The 21,622-nt window shown below is 39.6% G+C and overlaps 1 protein-coding gene and 1 pseudogene across 1 annotated transcript in view; both read right to left on the bottom strand.

The window, feature by feature from the left end:
• The window catches only part of LOC122397368 (serine/threonine-protein kinase 17B-like), a 132,555-nt gene that overhangs the window by 70,878 nt on the left and 40,055 nt on the right, over nucleotides 1–21,622 (bottom strand). The window lies entirely within an intron of this gene.
• LOC122397369 lies at nucleotides 11,717–12,533 on the bottom strand (annotated as a pseudogene).

Here is a 21,622-nt window from a genome sequence, read left to right as displayed (position 1 = left end):
TAATTTTTTCAGGGGTTTAAAGTAGAATAAATAATACAGTGGAATAATTCGCGTGGACGTGGCAAGAATCAAGGACAATTAAAACTGTCGAGTATGCCGGTAGTGGAAGGATCGGTGTTCAATTACCCGTGTTCATTAAGAAGCAGGCTGATCGATACGGGAAGGTGGATGCTTTTTAAGCGAATGCCCGCCGCCAAAACCGGTTATCGCTTCCTCTACCGATTCGTGGACCGTTCCCAAAACAATCGCCAAAAATTCGAACGGTCATCCTCGTGCGTGGATGGTCGCATGGGCGTAATTTAACATTTTCGCTGTTCAGTTAGTACAACGAACGGAGAAAACAACGTACCCAAAGCGGAATATACAGTGGGTGTAAAAAGTATTCGTACACTAGTCAGTTTGAACAAAAACTTTGCAGAACTTTGTTTATTACAAAAGTATGTTAACAAAAACATACATACATATTCTTAGAAATCTCTGGAACAAATGTCATTAACAACAAATTATTTATTTATATTTATTATGAAAATATTAACAAATTTCCAGAAATTGGCGTGAAATATACGTGTAATAAGTATTCGTACACTTCTAATTTTACAACAAAAACTATAAATTTTAGTACATAGACGTAACAAAAATCAGTCTATTTGCTATTTTAGTATCTAGTGGGATTTCCTTTAGATTGTATAATCGCTTTAAGCCTTTGCGGCATTGAATTTACTAAATTTTTGGTTATAGTACTAGAAATTTTGTTCCATTCCTCTAAAAGTGCATTTTTTAAATCTTGTTTCGAAGAAATGTGATGGTCTCGAATTTTTTCTTCAAGATGACTCCATAAGTGCTCTATCACATTTACGTCTGGAGACTCTGGAGGGATTTTTAATTGCTGCGGTACATTATATAGGATCCACTGACGTGTATTATAAGCATTTTGCTTTGGATCATTATCTTGCAAAAATATATAATTGCCCTGTAACTGCATTTTATTTGCACTAACCAGAAGATGCTCTTTTAGAATATCGATGTACATTTTGTGATCCATGATACCATCGATAAAATGGAGGGATCCAACCCCGCTCGCACTCATAGAGCCCCAAACTGTGTCTGACCCTCCTCCATACTTTACGGTCGGATTCAAATTTCTTTTTTTGTACTCGGTATTTTTTTCCCGCCATACTGCACATCGTCTATCTGACCCAAATATGTTAAATTTACTCTCATCAGTAAATATAACATGGTTCCAGTGCTCCATAGGAACATTAACGTACTCTTTCGCGAATTGCAATCGTTTCTTTCTATTAATTTCATTTACGAAATATTTCTTACGAGCTACTCTGCCGTGATATCCTCTATCCCGTAAAAAATTACGCACTGTGCTACTGCATACATTAATGTCCAGATCATTTTTAAGTTCAGCTGTGATTTTCTCCGCACTTATCTTTGGATTTTGCTTTATTTTTCGAATTATCCATCGGCCGGTATACTCATTTATTATTCGTTTACGTCCGTTTCTTGGATTAGTTTTTACAGTTTTTCGATCGCCATATCTGTCAATGATTCCTTGAATCGTGGACCTCGGTCTATTTAAAACTTTAGAAATTTCACTCAGTGTTTACAACACTTATTATGTAAATTTATAACAATTTTCCTTTCTTCTTCAGAGGTTTCCTTGCGTTTTCGTCCCATTTTACTGATAATTTCGTTGATAATGTTTGAATTCAGGATACTACCTATACCGACAGCGTCTCCAGACATACTGATGCTAAGTATGTTTACATATCATGGATTATCTTGTAATCGTTCTATGTGGAATGTTACGAATCAAAGACTGTACGAATACTCATTACGCGTATATTTTAGGTCAATTTCTGGAAATTTGTTAATATTTTCATAATAAATATAAATAAATAATTTGTTGTTAATGACATTTGTTCCAGAGATTTCTAAGAATATGTATGTATGTTTTTGTTAACATACTTTTGTAATAAACAAAGTTCTGCAAAGGTTTTGTTCAAATTGGCTAGTGTACGAATACTTTTTACACTCACTGTATATGTATATTAAATCGTCCCAGAAATTCGTGCTATTTGACATTCTCAAGATTAACGAGGAATAAAATTCGCAACTTAAAAGGGAACATATCAAAGCGCCAACCACCGATTTTGATGAAATTTGCCACACTGGCAGTGCGATTAAAAATTATTGTCCATGTTGAAATTGGCCCCTCAAAGTAGAGGCAATAAAACGTAGGTACTTACTCGAATATGTCGCAAACTATTACAAATATAGTTAAGCTAATACTTTTTTTCTGACGAATTGGTACAAATGCATTTGTTTAAATAAACTCGACACTAACTTATGGGACGACTCAATGTTCAAAGCATAAGAAAATAAATCGAGCATTAAAACCATATTTGATTGTTTTGGTAATCAGCAATGGGGTTAACGAGGATATAATGGACCCGTTCGCTGGCGAATTCGCTGAGATGATCTGCTCGTCGGGAAGTCGAGGAAGATTATTGCGGATTGCTCAACCGCACTCGCGGTGTTATCCAAGTAATAATTTGTTCGCGGGGAGCTGGCAATTTTGCTGCTTTCGACTGGATATCGGTGAACGCGATAACCCATCGAATCGCTGGAAGCATTTTCACCGGCTGATAAAATGAACAGCAACGTAACACCCGATCGCGTAAAAGTATCATCGCGATAATAGCACTGACCTAACGCCTGGGCGCAACGAAGCGCATCGATTTGCTTTTCGTTTTCCGATGCATCGAGTCGCGACGTGAGAAGCGGCTTTTTCACACGTCCTCGTTGGCCGGCGCGGCGGTCGATGGGAAACCAGGATGGGGTTAGCCTCCTTGAGGACGCTCTATTCTTGGAAGCTGGATCTATCGTCCGTTATCCGCGATAGCCTCTTTCGCCCGATGAATCCGCGATAGCTGACCGCACGAGCGCCACGTTCTCCGCATCGCCGTTTCAATTTATTGCTGTAACTTGACTTTAATTGCCTTCCGATCATCCGCGTATTTCTATCGCGAAAGAACTTCAACTAGCTAGTTAATAGTATAATTCCCCGTAGCGATGTTTCCTCTCTGTGATTAAATGCTATCCGCGATGAGAACGCCAAGTTCGCTTAGTCACGATAAAAGAAACTACCACCGAACCCGCCCTATCGCAACCATCGAATAGAGCATTTCGAAGAACATCAGTTGGCAATCCTAACAGACAGTCGGGAGAAAAACCTGAAATCTGAAACCCGTGCAACGTATCGACGATTTGGGTTGGCAACGTTCTTGATCCAGCTCTATTTTTCGCGGATACGAGCTTGCCAGCCAGCGTAGAACCTTTCTATTTGCTTTCCATCAAAGAATTTTTCTTTAAAGAGTCGCTATCGAAGATAAAAAGCTCTCAAGTAAACGCCAAGCTGGGTCTAGACGTACGTAACAATGCAAAATCACCAATAACATTCTTTACCGACGTCGTAACTACACTAAATACATTCGAGAACATCTAAATCTAATGCATCCGTTTTTGTTCAAATACCGAATAATATAGACTTCACAATAAATGACACTTACCTACCTTCTAAACCTCGAATCTATACCAAGATCTGATAACGTCAAGTACTTTCACTTAAATGTCCATAGATGAAAAGTTAACCTAGAAACGTCGCGTTCAGCAAAAGAGACAGCAGATAAAAATAAACTCAAGAAAAATTTACTATCTACTGGGTCGTCTATCGACGCTTCCAACTGTAAACAAGTTGTTCCTGTATAAAATCATTCTAAAACCGGTCTGGACTTATGAAATTTATCTCCGAGGATGAGCAACGCCTATTTAACTTTTTTCTGTATAATTTTTCTAATTCAGTATTGAGACTCAAACATGAAATCGCTAGGCGAAAATGAATTTTCACATTTTACATTTTAAAAGCCATAATTTTGTATGTTTAATTTCAAGCTCAGTTTACTAAAAAGAGGATTTACTAGGATTTGGAATCGAAAAATCGGACAAAATTCTCAAACACGTATCTCAATAACCACAATGCACCAGATTTTTTTCATAATTTTTGTACTCGATTAAATAGGGGAAATAGGCACAAATTCGTTAATCCGAATTTTCTCAATAACTACCCTTCCAAACAAGATAGAGGTTTAAAATTTGGCACAGAACGTTTTTTCTTGATGCTCTATCGATGGATCCATCGTATGTCACATTTGGTTCAAGGGCACATTTGACCCCCTTATTCGGCTATACCCTTTACTTTGACTTTATGTGTATAAAGTCAAAGAAATTTCAGCAATTTCTATTGATTATTATAGGCGTTAATTGCTTCGTGAAAAGAAACCTATATACATAGCAAAGACGTTTAAAAATATTAACGATAATAATAATAAAAAATAAATATGTCAACCTATTAGTAATAACTCGTCGATAGATGTAGAATAATGTATCTATTGATTTCATTTCAATCATGTCTGGTTTGTTGTACTTAAAAAGTACGATAATAAACACGTACATATTCCCTCCGATGCTTTCAACGATGCACGCATGCATTCGCACGCAAGTCTCAACCATCGGCCTTCTTTGCGTGCGTCTGCTCGTAAAATTTGAGTCTTTTTAAACGTTTCAAGTGGCTCGTCTCGTGCGTGTTGCATATGCTTCACTTTCTCAATAAAAGAGTTATGACTGTTAGAACAAGAAGACCGGACTAACGAACAATACTCCAAATGAGGATGTTTGCGTCATTAAAATATTATATTACTTTATTAATACGTTCACTGACATATCAGTTTTTCATGGATGTCCTCAGCATTCACTTAAATTATAGCACGAAAAATGTTAATATTCAATAGTTCATCAGTGTATTTAACAATAATAACGTTATTTGCAAACTTACAAGTATCGAGGTTTATTTGATGCAAGTATTTCAAAGAAATACTTGAAAAATGAAATTCTCTCAATATTCTGTGAATGATGAAATTGAAAACTTTGAGAGTTGAAAGCTTTTTGAAAATCGGTACACGTAATATTTACTTGAACACCTCTTTCAATAAAATTGAATACGTGATAATTGTGAAATATTAAATTCATAGTTATAGAACATTCGGATCCGAACCCACGATGTTGAGTTACAATTATATTACTACGAAAAGGCAAGAGAGATTAGGTGCAATTATGTTCTCGAAAACGTTTGGCATAACATAGTACATACAGATTACAGATAGCTTTATAATTTAGAACCCGTGTATAATATGTGTGTTCGTAGGAAGAACACAATGCATTATCGATTAAGCAACGGCGCTTCCTTGTTGTGCGTAACGTCGAACGCCGCGATAACGTCAGTACGAGCGTAATGTCCGACACTGCCAACCGCATCCGTGGCTTGCCTGATAACACGGACTCCCACGGCGATATCGAAGCGGCAGTTTGTTATTTCGAATCGAAAATTAAAGGTCTTTTATCATTTTTTCTGCTACGAAAGAATAATGGAATCATAATGAAAATTACTGAGCATGCACTACCTTGTGTACTGCAATTTAACGAGAATATTTGTTACAGTATTTTTAATCGACAACATGACACTGTAGACAATCTGTCTTAATGGCGTTTACTACCTTGTGTACTGCAATTTAACGAGAATATTTGTTACAGTATTTTTAATCGACAACATGACATTGTAGACAATCTGTGTTAATGGTTCTTACGGTTTCAGATAAACTACTAATTTGATAGGCAAAGCTTAAGACGCTACTTCGATCTGAAATATTCAGTTTCTAAGCCTTTTAGAACTTGGCTTTTTAAATTTCTCTGTAATCTTTTCAAAATAATTATTTTAAAAGTTAAGTCTTAAAAAAAACAAAATGAATTCTTTTTACCTAAAGTACGAGATTTGTTCCCCTAAATCTATCGCAAGATGAATTTGGCTCGGTAATCGTACGGCCGCGTGGCCTTGACTCGGGTCGACTAAGCATGACTTTGTTAATTACGTCGGACTACCGGGGAACCGCTCCCCTTCGTTCGTTTCCCAACACCAGTCGGCTCCCTTTGCGCGATTATACTTCGCCAGTAGCTGCCACGAGCAGCCTGCATCTGCCCGTCAATTTATTTCTAAGGCACTTTTACGAGGCCACCGATCTATTTGCTTCTGAAGAATAAAGCCGCGTGAACATCTATTGCGCGGTTAATGAATCGCGATCGACTTGCTTCTGTTCGCGTTACGGTCGAACCGACTTAGAATTGGTTCAATCCGCGCCACGTTAAGGGGGTCTTCTACTGTAAAATGCCAAAAAATTCGATTATTTTTTTTTTTTTTCATTTTCTTAAACAATATTGTAGGAATTAACGAAGAGGATTTATTTGAGGAACAAATGTACAAATCATATAATTATAATAAACGAATTTGGAACACACAAATTAATGATTAGCAACACAAATTAAAATCACATTAATTGACAACACAAATTAAAATCACGTCCGTCTTTCACAATCACTCGTTTCTCACTCCCTGTTGTCTCGCTGTCCCTAGTAACCCGTTCTTTCTTCAACAAAACACTTTCAACCCTTTTGCACGTAAATTAACATTGAACAAAACTACAGCGTGGCACAAATATTCAAAACAAATCTCCTACAATATAGTCTTAGAAATATATGTGCAAAATGCGTATCACCGAACTCCTAAAACTAACGAAGGTATACATATTCCTCGATCGAACTATACCTGTTTAAACGGTCTGATCCTTCTGTTTAAATGCGTTTTTCCCAAAACTATCTTTTCTGAATTGGCTTCAATGATATCTCAAAATCTACTTGACTGATTTCGTTCAAATTTAGCGTGTACCTTCAGTACATGTGTCGCTATAGCCCATCGCACAATGAAGTCAAAATCATTATTTTTTTCTATTTTTTTAAACTGCTAATGTTAAAAACAACAAAAAATAGCGATATTTCAACTTCAAAATACTGTTATTTTTTCAATTATCAATTTTTTTCTGTCCCTTAGTACCGGCTACAGAAAAATGTGTCCTAATTAAAAATCTTTTTCATGTATTTGAGTTAGCAAACAGAACGGCTGGAATCATGGAAGCCATTAGAACACTTTTTCCGTACGATTGCGTACAAGGCTTTGCACTGCCATTAATTTTGACTATTTCTCATTATAAAAATTTGTGAATATTATTGAAAGAGTAATAAATAAAGGGTGTTCGGCCACGGCTGGGAAAAATTTTAATGGGAGATTCTAGGAGCCAAAATAAGACGAAAATCAAGAATACCAATTTATTGATTGAAGCTTCGTTAAAAAGTTATTAAAAAATTAAATTAAAAAATTTGAAATTGTTCTGGAAAAATTATTTTCGTTTGCGGAGGCCAATTACAACCATTTTTGGTGAATATATATACCTTCGAATTCCTAACCATTTTCGAGAAAAAAATTCCTTACCGAAAATATAATTTTAGGCCAGAAATGTCACTCCAAAATTTCGTGCGTATCTTTAAAACGTCATAACTTCTGAACAAGTTGAAGAATTTTAATGTTTCAAAAGGCAAATAATGCGTATTTTAGTGGAGAATATGTAGAAATTCTAACAATATTGAAAAAGTTGTTCCTTGACCCCGTAAAGTGTGAAAAACCCCATAAAAATGGTCCAATTTTCAAACAGCCATAACTCCTACAATAGTGAATATATTTCAATGAAATTTTTTTCTGAAGCAAAGCCCGTGGGTACCTACAAAAAGTATTAGTCAACTTTTCTGTACAGCGTCAAACAAATTTATTAAAAATGAAAAACAAATTTTTAAGAAAAATTCAAATCGTTCTGGGAAAATTATTTTCGTTTATGGGAGTCAATTACAATCATTTTTTGTCGTTAGACATACCCTCGAAATCCTACCCACTTTCGAGAAAAAAATTCGAGAAGGTATGAAATTTTTCGACGGAAAAAAAAATTTTCAAATCGTTTTGGAAAAATTATTTTTGGTCGCGGGGGTCAATTACAATCATTTTTGGTGAATAGACACATCCCCGAAATCCTGGGCTTTTTCGAGAAAAAAATTCAGCACGCATGGAACTTTAAACGTTAATAACTTTTTAACGAAGCCTTGATCAACAAATTGGTATTCTTAATTTTCGTCTTATTTTGGTCTCTAGAATCTCCCATTAAAATTTTTCCCAGGGGTGGCCGAGCAATCTGAATACATATGTGCGAAACACCGATGCAAGAAGTTGCATAGTTTCTTTATAAAAAAAATACCAAGGAGAACATAAAAAAATGCGTTTTAGTCAGAATTCGTCCCTAGCGTGCCAAAAAGAAAAATTTATATCTAACATCAGAGATGAACGGGGATACCATTGCCAATTATAATTTTTCAACGGTGCTTGTATAGAAACAATAAAACAAAAATCATAATTGAAATATTAATACCAGTCCTAAATGTCCTCTAGTGAAATTCTATAGAAAAAAGATGCTGCAATCAGAGAATGCAAAAAACATATTTCCACCAAACGTAAACAACTCAACCTCTTGACGAGTAAAATGTATTAGCTGCTAGGGAAATAAAGTGCTAAAAAATAAAGTGCTTATTCATACAGCAATAATAAAACCGATATGGACTTACGGGATACAGCTACGGGAATCCGTCGGCAATTCAAACATAGAGATACTTCAAAGATTTCAGTCCAAGACACCAAGAGTAATCGCAAACGCACCTTGGTACGTGACAAACGAGACACTTCATCAATACCTTAGAATACAAACCGTGAAAGAAGACATTATGAGACTTAGTACGAACTACATGAACAGATTAGAAATTCATCCGAATCTTCAAGCTGTCAATCTCCTGAGTAACGGACGACAAATACGTAGACTTAAGAGGCACCACGTACTGGATTTACCTCGCCGTTTTTCCAATAGCATGAATGCACAGTATACAGAGGAACACACGAAGTGTTACTCTCATTAAAAGCCTGAACTTACAGCATATGCGCTTATAATCTGCTAAAAGCAGATTGATTGCAAATATCCTCGAAAGTTATAAAAAAAAAATAATTTAAATATATGTTGTATAAATATTTATCGCCGTGACAAACTAAACAAAACAGATACAAACACAAGAAGGTTCCAGTCTCAGAAATGTAACAAAAGGAAAACAGTGTAAAAATCGTAGTTGAATATTAATTTTATGGGATAAAATGAGGTTAATATTTGTAACTGAGATACACAGGTATAAAAACTAAATAAATTCCAGCGAAGGGCACGGTCCAAAGGGGAATCTTGACGAGTTCTCCAAACGAACGTTTAACACGGTGCATCGTGATTTACAGCGGCTATTAAAAATTGAGAAAGTCGTATCGATCGCCGGCGAGACGCGTGGGCGTCTCGGTTACGAGGAAGCGAATGGCCAGTCGCTACGACCGAGAAAACGAAAAACGAAAAACGAACCGAGAGCACTCGATTGCGTTTCTCGTCCCGTCGAATTTATGGTGTCCGTTTTAATTGCTCGACGGCGCGGCGCGAAACACCAACGAAAACTCGAAGGAATGTCGGAGAACTCAAGATGGATGAAAGGAAGGCCACTCTCGCGAGCGTCGATGCGGCAAAGGGACCGCATCCGGCGCAAGGCGGGACCTGCATCCGGCCTGAAAACGGATGAGACCTAGCATTCAAGTGCAAATCGTTTCGCAGCATTGTACTCGAGACCTCGAGACCGCGCTAATGGCAAAGTCGTTCTTGCAGTTACCACCGTCTGCAGTGCTATGAAAGAATAGGGCGAAACGAAGCCTCGTCCTGAGAAACGACTTAGCATACTTTGCGGAGCGGCTCCTTCGTTCTAAACAATTATTCCTAGAGTCGTACTCCGCGCGTTTCGAGCCACTCTGAATAACAATTTTTTCTTATTGTTTCCATCTAATTGTATACGTCGTTTTAGATTCTAACACGCATTTGTCCAGTGTTAAATACACAGTAAAGATTCTTAAAATGAACATCGCTCCGGGATTGCCGTTGATTCGACAACAGTTGACCGTTTTTTAAATGTCGTCTTTCACGCCCTACTGGCTCCAAGAGGGATAGAAATGTTCAACTTACGAATCATATCTGAGGTTCATTTTAACTGCATTAATTGCCCATGAACGTATGCCACGAAGCACAGTTGGCACATTCTGCCGAAAAGCTGGCCAAAATGCAATTTTTGAAGTACAAATCAGACCCTTGCCTGAAATTTTAAAATATAAACATCGGTTACTGATATATAGACCTTCAAAGCTGACATTTCCTGCGTCTAACGCCCTGAAACTCGTAGTATGTATGTTTAATGTGTCAGGTACAGTTCATATAAACAAAGAAACATATTTAAATCATTTTGTCCTTAAAATACAAGTTATAAATGTAAACTTTGTACTTCAACAATATAAAATAACTTTACCTATGTAATTCTCTTGCTAACATGCCATACATTTTATCCATTTTTTAATAGAATGTTAAAGAAATAGTTATGTTATTCACGGAACTTCACAGCGAGACACGTATCGTTCTGCTAAGGAACATCCCAAGTCTGATATCCAATCGAAACATTTTACAGAAATTTCCTGATTTAGAAGATATTTATACTTAAAGTAAATAAAATAGCAGTTTTCATTTTAAAGTCTAGTCATTAATTGTCCTGAACTTGTTTTTTGAAATTTTGCTTTTAGATTCATAATCAGCGACCTTGAAAACTCAAGCAAACCAATTTTCAGGCCATTATGATACTTTTATCAGATATCCGCCCACCATTTTTGACCCGCCATTCTGTTATTCGAAATTTTTATTTTAGATTCCTAATCAGCGACCTCGAAACCCCTAGGATACCAATTCTCGTACAAATCAAGACACCTTCATATTTTGGCCAATTTTTCGGTAAAATAGGCCACTGTGCGACGAATCCTTGCGTTTCAGTCAGAAGTAACAAGACAAAACATAATCATAAATTTCACTTTCGTCGATAAAACAGTGTAGGTAATCGACTGCCACCTGCTGGGTCACCGATTGATTATAGATCAGTCTGCAATGTAATCTAACCAGTTAAGTGTGTTTGATGTCTCGTTGTGAAAAATATAAAATTACCATTGACTATAAAAACTCGAAATTTTAATAAAATACAATAAGAATATTATTTCGTGGGATGTTTCCTTTATATTACCAATAGAACTCCTAAGTATTTTATACGAGGGGTGGAGGGAGTGGTTGGCTCGTGACCCGAAACCAATTCCAAGACATTCTTGAATACAAGATAGAACGTTTGAAGCAGTATCAACACAATAATCCGAAGCATTCGATCCAAAAGATCTCTCTTTCTCGCTTTTGAAGTGTCTCAAGTAAAAGTGTGTATCTCCACAGTTATTATCAAAATAAAGTGTAACGTATGAACAATAATTAAATTGGTATAATATTAGGTTGTCCGGAAAGTTCTTTTCTTTTTTTTAACAGGTATTAAATATAAAATATTTTGGGTTCTGTGTACTATTCTTGAATAATATATGGTCCATTCTGTTCTACCACCTTTTGCCATCGCTCCGGAAGCCTCATAATGCCGCTTTTCCAAAATTCCCTTGCCTTACTGTTAAAATATTCTTCGAAGCCGTTTTTTATTTCATTAACTGATGTGAATTTTCTATTGCGAAGAAAATTTTAGAGGGAAAGGAATGAATAATAGTCCGATGGTACAAGGTCTGGAGAGTATGAAGGATGCGGTAGAACATCCCAATCAAGCTCTAAAATTTTTGTTCGCACAGGTAAAGAAACGTGTGGCCTCGCGTTGTCGTGGTGGAACACGACGCCACGTCTATTCACCAATTCTGGACGTTTTGCAATGATAGCCTCTTTCAGTTTTTCGAGTTGGGTGCAATATTTCTCACTGTTAATCGTTTGCCCTTGCGGAAGTAACTCGTAGTAAAGAACACCCTTCCAGTCCCACCAAATTGAAAGCAATATTTTCTTCGGGTGAAGTCCAGCATTTGCTACCGTTAAAGAACTCTTATTTCGACTCGACCAAGATCGTTTGCGTGCAGTGTTGTCGTAGAGGATCAAAGTTTCATCCCCAGTAATCAAACTTTTCAAAAACGGCTCTCTTTTGTCACGTTGGATGAGTAAATCGCATGTTGAGATTCGGTTCAGAAGATTGCTTTCCGTCAGTTGATGAGGGACCCACACGTCGTAGCGTTTAACGTATGCAAGCTTTGTCGAATGTTCATGAACCGTTGTTCGCGCGATGTTTGAAGCATTTGCTATCTCACGAACACTAGATCTTGGGTTTTCATCGAGGTAGGCCTTGATAAGGTCAGTATCAGTGGTGGATGGACGGCCGCTGCGATCTTTATCTTTAAGGTTAAAATTTCCAGCTCTAAACCTTCTAAACCAATTACGGACTGTTTGAACAGTTATAGACTGGTCCCCATAAACGTCACAAATCTTCTTTGCAGTATTTTCAAACGTACTGCCTTTTTAAAAGCAGTAAAACATCACATGACGCAAATGCATCTTTTGGTTTTCCATCTTTCACAAGGCGAAAAACACTCGACAAACTTTCTACTGATGTCAAAAACTGTTCTCTTGTACTGCCAGAGGATGACTAATAACCATACAGTTGACGGTAGAGTGCTCTGGTTGTTTGTTTACTTAAACACAGTGAGACAAGGCCTCGAGCGACGAACGCGAAAAGAACTTTCCGGACAACCTAATATAATAATAATGATGATACAATAAATTGCTTTTTAACCCCAGATGAGTGATTCAAACAGCGATAGTAGCAACATTTTACATATCAGGAAGCGAAGAAATGTGCCTTGTCTTTTTTCATCTTCTCACGAAAGCTAGAGTGATCATTCAGAAAATGGATTCTTCCAGCGGAAATGAATCAGAGTACTTTTCCAATGCAACTGAACTTGAAGACGATTCTTACGATGACACTGGATCAGAAGAAGAGAATCAAACTAAAAGTTTTGCATGGAATACACAAGAAAATATTAGAGCTCCATTTGATTTTTGTGAAAATTCCGGTCAAATTATTATTTTATTATTATTTGAGAATTTTTAAGTTTACAATAACAATAACCTTTTCAGAAATAAAATGTTAAGTTTTTATTAAATAAAAATATAGTTCTTCCTCGTTTTTCATAATAATAGGACCATTTTGCCCTGCGTTCGACGTGTATATACGTCATTGCTTGATTTTAATTTCGCACACTGTGGGGGGGTTTTTAAAACTAAATTCTACGCTTACGTGGGTAACACGTTTCATACAGTTAATTAGTTTTCACGTTACTTGTTAGAAATAAACACATTTAATTAACAAACTACATTGTATAGTAAAACCTCAACAGTTTCAATCGCGTTAAAGTAATTCGTGCGGGTGAGACGCGGCATACTTTCTGAATGGCTTCATCGTTTTGTTTGTAACGAGACAAATTTTCTTTCTATTACGAGATAAAGCGTAATTGCAGACCAGGCGCGTGGAGTGGCTCCTCGCGTGGCGAGGACATCAAAGTAATAAGTACACCGGCCAATTCTTCTTTCGTGGCATACGAGGCTTAATTGGAATAATCTCGTTCCATTATTGCGCAGAGGTCCGGTTCGGGTTAATCTTGCCATCTTCTTAGCAAAATATTTACATAATGCCGGCAATTGACCGTTCGATCGAGACCCTTGGTGAACAGCTTATAATTTGCTTCGACTGCTTTGAGAAATTGCCCGAAGCCGCATGGAGCGGAACGCGCGCCTAGACAAACGAAGGCGCGCCGCTACCATCGCGACCAATTGTTTGCGTTCCGCCTTAAGATTCTCGAGAACATTGATACCTTGCATTTTCTCGGAAGGCATGGAAATTACCAGTGTCTCGGTTTCCCCCAAAAACACGAGATAAATTATCTTGGAATTATTCGTTGTACTGTTATTTCGGTATGAAAGTCAAGAGAGGATTATGTTAGGTTTTCTACTAAAAACCAAATACAAAAATTAATCTCATTTACTGGTCTCCTATTCTGACGGAGAGAGATGCTATATCTTGGTGCGTATATTCCCTCGTAAGATTCGGTTTCCTGTTTATAAACACAAGAGAGATAGTCACCAACGTCACAGTTCGTTAGCTCTCAGTTTTTCTGTTCGATTGCAGTTCAGTTCTCTTGTAAAAGTCATAGTGAAAGGGTGTCTCCTCTAAAGCGTAGAAAATAAAATGTAACGATTGCTCGAAAGCTGAATCTGGGTATTTTATTTAATAAACCCACTTCTAATAGATTGCGATACAGTAATGATCCTTAAAAGGAAGGTACACAGCATCGGCGAAATTCGTTTTTTAAACGTTGCCTTTCACGCTTCAGTGGTTTTAAAGAGGGTTCCCCAGTAGGGTGGGATAGAATGTTCGACTTACGAATCACATTCATTTTAAGAATCATTACTGTCCGTCAGCTCGTAGGAAATCGTTTTGCGATTAACTCTGCGTCTCGTAAAACGCATTGCATCACAAAGCGTGATCGTTGGCGTCTGGGCGCGTGCAGGAAAGTCCATCTTCAGGCCGCTAATGAACGCGGCTCAGGCAGCTAGAATCGATCAACGTCGATCGTTCGTGGCGTGGATTACGCGCACGATCGATGCATCCGAATCGATTTGTAGTAATTCAATTGGCGCGGTGGTAGCGGCGCAGCTAGATCGGTTGTTCATTCGCATGGAAACAGCAGGAGGCAGAAGTAAAGAGAGGAAAAAATGAAGAGGGAGAAGGCAAGGGCAAGCGCCGAACCTGCCGAGGAATAGCTTCACGCATGCTTCCCACGTGGCTCAGCCGGTCGAGCATAGATACGTATCGTTCATGAGCCCTCCGCGTGCAACCTGCACGCACAATGCATGGCGATCGTCGACGTTTCAACGAACGCACCGCCTCGTGACTCAGCCGAACCGAGCCGCGCCGAGCCACTAACCTTACCTCGCGTTTTTCCGTTTCCCTTCGTTCCTCGACCTTCCGACCTTTCCATCGTCCTCTCCTGCCCGCCAACAACGTCTCGTTTGCAGAGGCTTCTACACGCGCAAATCGACGGAAATACGCTACCGAAACGGAGAATGTTGCTAGAATTTTTATATTTGCGGATGCAATTTCTGCCAGAAATTATCTTGGATTTAATTATCAATATTTTCTTTACATCGATCTACTCTGAAAAAATTCTTACGGAGTTAAATCTGTCGATACGCTGGTACTATTACTGTCAATTTCGTTCCTTCAACCACGCCCATCCGAGCGCATTTCTCTTGAATACAATCAATGCGAACCGCCAAGCGGAATGTGCTACGTATTGACCAACCTTTCCAGGAAGTGGTTCGACGGTTACGCGCACGACAGAAACCCGCATCGTCGAGGGAAACGGTAGAAGCGATGACGTAACCCGCAAGGTGTCCCGGTCGCAACGGTTTCGCGATTCGGAATTACGAAACAAAAGTCGCGTTCCTTTCTCTCGCGCTTACGGTTTTCATCCGTTGCGGGTCCGAGAACGCGGGACGAGCCTCTCGGCGGAGCGTGAATCACGTCGCGTCGCGGCGTCGTCCGCCCGTGATTCAACGTCGCCCGAAATTCCTCGGCGCAGTCCCGCCGCGTGCCTTCATTCGTTTCTGCATACAAAAGGTTCGGAGCCCGTGAGAACTGACCGTTCACGATTCGTGAACCGCGATCCTTCGAGGAAAACACAGGTCTCGGAACAGGACGGAGGCAATTTGTCGGTAGAACTTCAATTGTTGTACAGTCCCTGGCCATCGAATTAGGACCACCACAAATTTTAAGCATTTTTCGCATTTTCCGTAAAATTAAAAGGCTTTTTGAAATTGTAATGATATAATTTATTAACTACTAACATAATATACAGTCCCTGGCCATCGAATTAGGACCACGTACGAAAATTCACTTTTTTGCCTATAACAGTGTGCCATATATGGAAAATTGTCTTAGGTCATTTAAATTATTACTAAATACGTTAATAATGATATTTATATAACAATTGATTTGCTACTATCGTGGAAATAATCAAATTGTGTGGGTGACGAGCGATTAAGGGCCGCTCCAGCGTTCACGTTAGACTCAAGTGTCGATAACGCGTGAGGTCAGATTTGGAGAATTCAAGATTTGTTTGCATATACATGATGAGAATGTGTTGCACATATGGATGAGAGATCTTTAAAAGTTCAAATGACGAAGAAGAGAATCAGTTGTGACTGAATCGTTGAAGCGTTCATATCAAGTCAGCGTTAAGAGTTTTAGTAAGTGCATTTTATGAAATATGGGAAAACGACAGGACATTACTAGTGAGAAAAGGGCCTATATATGTGGTTTTCTGAAAAGTGGCAACCTTTCGCAGCGACAAATTGCGAAAAATGCTAATATTTCGCATCAAACAGTGATGAGAATCGCCAAATGCATGAAGGAGAATGGGCCGCAGTTTTCAAATAAGCGGTCATCCTGTCGCGGTAAACGAAAAACCACACCGAGAACAGACCGAAAAATTATAAAAACTGCACTAGAAAACCGTCACGCGACTACAAGAGTACTGGTGCAACGTCTTAAGAACGATGGAGTGGATATATCTGAGAGAACATTCAGAAGACGTTTATACGAAGCCAATATCAGATGCAGGCGACCAGTAAAAAGACCGAAATTAACGCCCAAAATGAGAAAATCTCGATTGGAATGGGCAAAGGCTCATTCCAATCTTAGCATAGCAGATTGGGAAAAGGTAATTTAAGAAAATCATTTTACGATTCTAACTATATTTTCAAATTTTTACAATTTCTTCATATTTATTAGGTCATCTTCAGTGGTGAAACACGGTTAGAAACGGTTACGGAAACAGCTCAATTTGTCCGAAGAATGTCACATGAGCAATTCCATCAAGATTGTGTGGTGCAATCGGTAAAACATCCACAAGCAGTGATGATATGGTCCTGTATAACAATTGAAGGACCAGGCCCACTTTATTTTGTTAATGGAACTATGAATGACAAACAGTACGAAGATGTCATAGAGCCCCGATTGCTTCCATTTTACACATCTGTAGGATCACAATATACGTATATTCACGATGGAGCACCATGTCACAGAGCCAAATCCGTTAAAACCTTGCTTTCATCAAAAAATATCCCTTTGCTCCCATGGCCAGGTAATTCTCCCGACATGAATGCTATAGAAAATGTCTGGAACCTACTTAAAAGAATAGTTTATGAATCTCCAAGCACCACATTACCACAGTTGAAAACAAAAATTACAGATACATGGGAAAATAATGAAGACATAAAGCATATGATCAAGCAATGTATACGGAGCATGCCGGAAAGGATACAAGCTGTCATCAAAGCAAAGGGTGGAAATACAAGATATTAACGTGTGTTAACTGTATTATGTACAGTAGTTAATAAATTATATCATTACAATTTCAAAAAGCCTTTTAATTTTACGGGAAACGCGAAAAATGCTTAAAATTTGTAGTGGTCCTAATTCGATGGTCAGGGACTGTACTATACGCTCCTCCGACTAACATCCATTCAATGATGAAGTCTACTTAGCAAGCTCAGGACGAAACGCTCTCCTTTCCTTTTTCTTAGCTCCTGTTATCTCGCTTACCATTCCTCCGTACAGCAAGCCACCACAGTGTAAATGGACGCAACAGTTCAATGACTCTACAACGTTGCATCGCTGCAGATGGCCGACATTTCGAGAACACGCTTCGTAAAAACAGTCAAATATTTCAGAAACGGGTAAATTTTCGAACAAATGTATTTTAGTATTTTTAATTTAGCAAAATCGAGCATACATATAACAAATTGGACATTCCATTTAAAAGAACAAAATCTTAACCTCTATAATATCTCCTTTTTTACGCCTTCACTTGCATGAATATCATTTATACCGTACCATGTACTTTCTTAAACCTTACAACTTCTGTAAGAGTAACATTTTCTTTGTTCGAAATAATTAAGATATTTAAGTGGACAGAGTTTGTGACGCTACACTGTATATTGTTTAAACAAATTTACTTATTTCGGTATCTTTGGGATTTGAGCGATCGGGAGAAATAATTGACAAGAGCCACCTCGAACACGACACGCAGCCGCGTACGTCAAGGATATCGGTCGTTTCGAAGTTCATTTTCGCGTGAACGCAAAGAGGCATTAGCGTCAGTTGGTGAACGCGAACAGAACTCCTCGCAGCGGCGTGTCCGTTACGTCCAGAACCACGCATGATTTATTGTGGACGGGCGGCACGACTCCGCGGCGTTCTTACGTTAGCGAGCTTAGCCTCTCGAGCTACGTTCTCCCGGAAACGTTCAAAGAATAACGCCGAAGATTTATTGTTCGACGTGTCGCTCGGTGGCAAAGGAGAACGAAGCGAACGTGTCTCACGGGAATAAATGACTCGAGGGAGGAGCACACGCCTTCTGAACTTTGCTCTTTGATCCCATTAGCGAACAGCGACGCGCAGGTATTCTCTCCGCCTTTGAAAGGAGCGTTCCACGACGGGATCCGTGTTTTGTCGAGCCGTGGCACGCCACCAGAGGATGGGAAGAGGAGATGGCTGCGAGTACGCGCCGCGGCGGCCACATCGCGTTCTTCGTTCGCCGCGAGGAGGCCTACTTTGCACGTGGCCTACTTGCGGAAGACCGACGGTCACGCGAGAAGGCATTGAGCCGACACGCGTCTCCCGCGTAAGAGTCGGCTTTGACCTCGAACCGTGTCCGAAGGAACAATTTTTCCTGCCCATCGCGCCGGTGCTTCCTAGTAAACGGCTAGGAACGCGCACCGACTTCCAGTGTATCGCTGCTCGAATGCGACTACGCTGTCGCAACTTGCGAGGGAGGAACACCAAATTTATTGCTCTGATTATTCTGGTACGTTGGACTCTTCCTAACATTCAGGATGACAATAGGACACCGTGAGAGAGAGAATGGGTAACAACAAGAGCCAGTGACCAGTTAATAATCCAAACCATTGTTCTCATAGATAACGCGGCGGGTCGTTCGTTAACTTCGTTACGACTAACGATGACAAATCTGCTGCAACCTGCGAAAGGTTAAGAATCGCTTTCAGACTATTCATAATCATGTTATATGCTCGTTGCACAATCAGGTGCGCCTGATTTCTAAAAAAAAAACCAATCGAAGTTTTCAATTTGATACTATACTGTCTCGCTTCTTGCATCATTTTGCATTTGAGATACTTACGAAAAAGTAATTCTACCATTACTTATGTTTCCTTATTTCGAGTAACCGTCGATTTGAGTGGGCGGTAGACAGTAATGGCTAATTGTGAACTGGTATGAGAACAAGATTTCGACCAAATCTCGTGAAATTTCCTAATACACTAACGATTCTTAAGATGAACGCTTCGCTGGCTCCAAAGAAGATTCCCCACAGTTGGGAGGGATACGAATGTTCAACTTATGAATCATGGGTTCATTTTACGAAGCAGTAGGAAAATTTACTCGAGGTGGTTAAATGGATCTACATAAAAGCATGCATACTTGGCGAACCGCTTCTCGACTGTCAGACCAACGCTTTTTTATCGATCGCGCGACAGAAATTATACTGCTTGTGCCGGGAAATGGACATTCTTCTCCGAAGACTAGCTTACGCGAAAGATGCTCGAGGAACGAACGTGTTTACCGGTCGAGAGAAACGCGTCGTTCGCGCGACGACTACCGGCGTTGAAGCGCGCGCAAAGCCTCAAAGCGAGCGGAAAAGGAGGCTGCCGCGTCTCACGCGAGACGTCGTGTCCTCGGCTCGGTGTCGCGACGATCGGGGACCCAGAGACCTGAATAGCCGTAGCCGGCGGGCCCGGCAGGGCAGAATAACGGTCCACGGATGAAGGTTACTCGCATTATCTGCAGGCCGGTGGTGTTCGTCTGGCCAAGATCGTGCGACCGTGCGATCCAACGAGCACCCGTGGCCAGATTTATCGAAAAGATCTCGTTACGAAGCCTCGATGACCGAATTGGGAGCAACGAACCACTCGAGCGCCAAAGGTGATCGAAACAATTTATGCGAATAGGTGCCAGCGAGCGTTAGGCTGAACGAGAGCCAACAAATGTTCGCTGTTACGCGATCGGTTTCTTCGGAATCACATCTTTTGTGCTTCGAAATATTTCTAATGCAGAGGAAGGAATAAAATCTCTTAAATAAAACACCGACACCTTCTCGAAGGCTCCAGACCATTCCAGAATGCGGCAGAATTACAAAGGTGCCGGTAGTCTTTGCTGAAGTCAGCGCGCCGCTTACATTAAGAGTATTCGAAGAATTTTACTAATCCTAATAAGCTAACTAAACTTCTCTTTCCTGAGTGCACGACTTGGTACACGACCGAACATTTTTTCCCCCAAACGAAGTAGTCCGCGCTTTAATCATGCAGAGATGGAAGGTCGATCCGCGTCGAAAAAGTTCCAGCGCAACGGAAAGTCCGCTCGGACGGACGTTGCTTTCAGACCGGAAAAAAAGAAACAGTTGGGTTTTCTTTTTGGCGGCATTCCAGTAGAAGCCACTCCGCGTTAGGTTCATGAAAGAAAGGGAACAGAACGAAGCTTCGGAGCGTCTGGTCGGAGAGAAGAGAACGGAGCAGAAGGATGTTGGTTCGTTTCACAGGAAAGCCACTTTTCGAGCGAAATTCCGGAGGGATTACTCACCGACACGACAACCAGCCGGACTGTGCGAGTAAAAGGCAGGAGGGCCAGGCTCTGCGGTTCTCTTTCAGACAGAGAACGTCGAATTCGACGAGAATCTCACCGACGAAAGGTGAAACCCTCGACGCGAATGGATTCGTTCGACGAAATGTCTTTCACGAGCCGGGAAACAGCGAATCGAGTGCTTTTACAACGTCGATTACAAAACTCGTCGGCAGATCGCAACGCGAAGGCTACGAAACAGAGTGTACATTAACTATAAATGACCAGACTTGTTGGATCCACTCGCTTGGATCGTTCCTATACGTATAAAATAATTTCTGTAAAATACGTACTCGAAAAGTATATGTATGATGTTCTAAATGGTACACCAGAATTGTCCATCTACCTGGTCATCGTATCCTTTTCTGTTTATCTACTGGTAGGTAAGCGGGTTTTCAATAGCCTTTTGGCTACCTGACCGGATCAGACCATTCGTATTGCCCTCGTTTTAAGCTTGAAAAATTAACAGAAGTCCTCTGGGCGCCATACTACTTTCTGTCCAAAACTTCAACCATTTATAAAACATTTACTATTCGCTATTTACCACATTTGCTTGTGTGTGCTTCAATAAACTCACCACATGAAAAAATCGCTTATTGTATAACCCGTAGTTCACTTGTAATTCTTCATTTATAGTGTACATCGTACCGTAAAGAAAATGTATATGTACATACACACAGAAATAAAATAAAATTGTCAAAATGCGTAAAAGAAGGCGCGGTTGAAAGCTGCTTCGAAATTGAATTTAATAACTGAAAAATATATTTCGTAACAGGCAGAAAGAGCACGTTATAATAAATTAAAAACAGATGTATTATTATGAGACTATCCCTTAGTGACCGACAAAACGTATGGAGTTCTGTTTTAACCCAAATGCCGCGTCATCGGCTAACAAATGAGATGT

This window comes from Colletes gigas, unplaced genomic scaffold (genome assembly GCF_013123115.1).
Source record: "Colletes gigas isolate AHSC1104 unplaced genomic scaffold, ASM1312311v1 Colletes_gigas_Sc00009, whole genome shotgun sequence".
NCBI classification, from domain to species: Eukaryota; Metazoa; Arthropoda; class Insecta; order Hymenoptera; family Colletidae; genus Colletes; species Colletes gigas.
The sequence above is the reverse complement of the archived record's forward strand: the minus strand, read 5'-3'. Positions and strand labels throughout refer to the sequence as shown.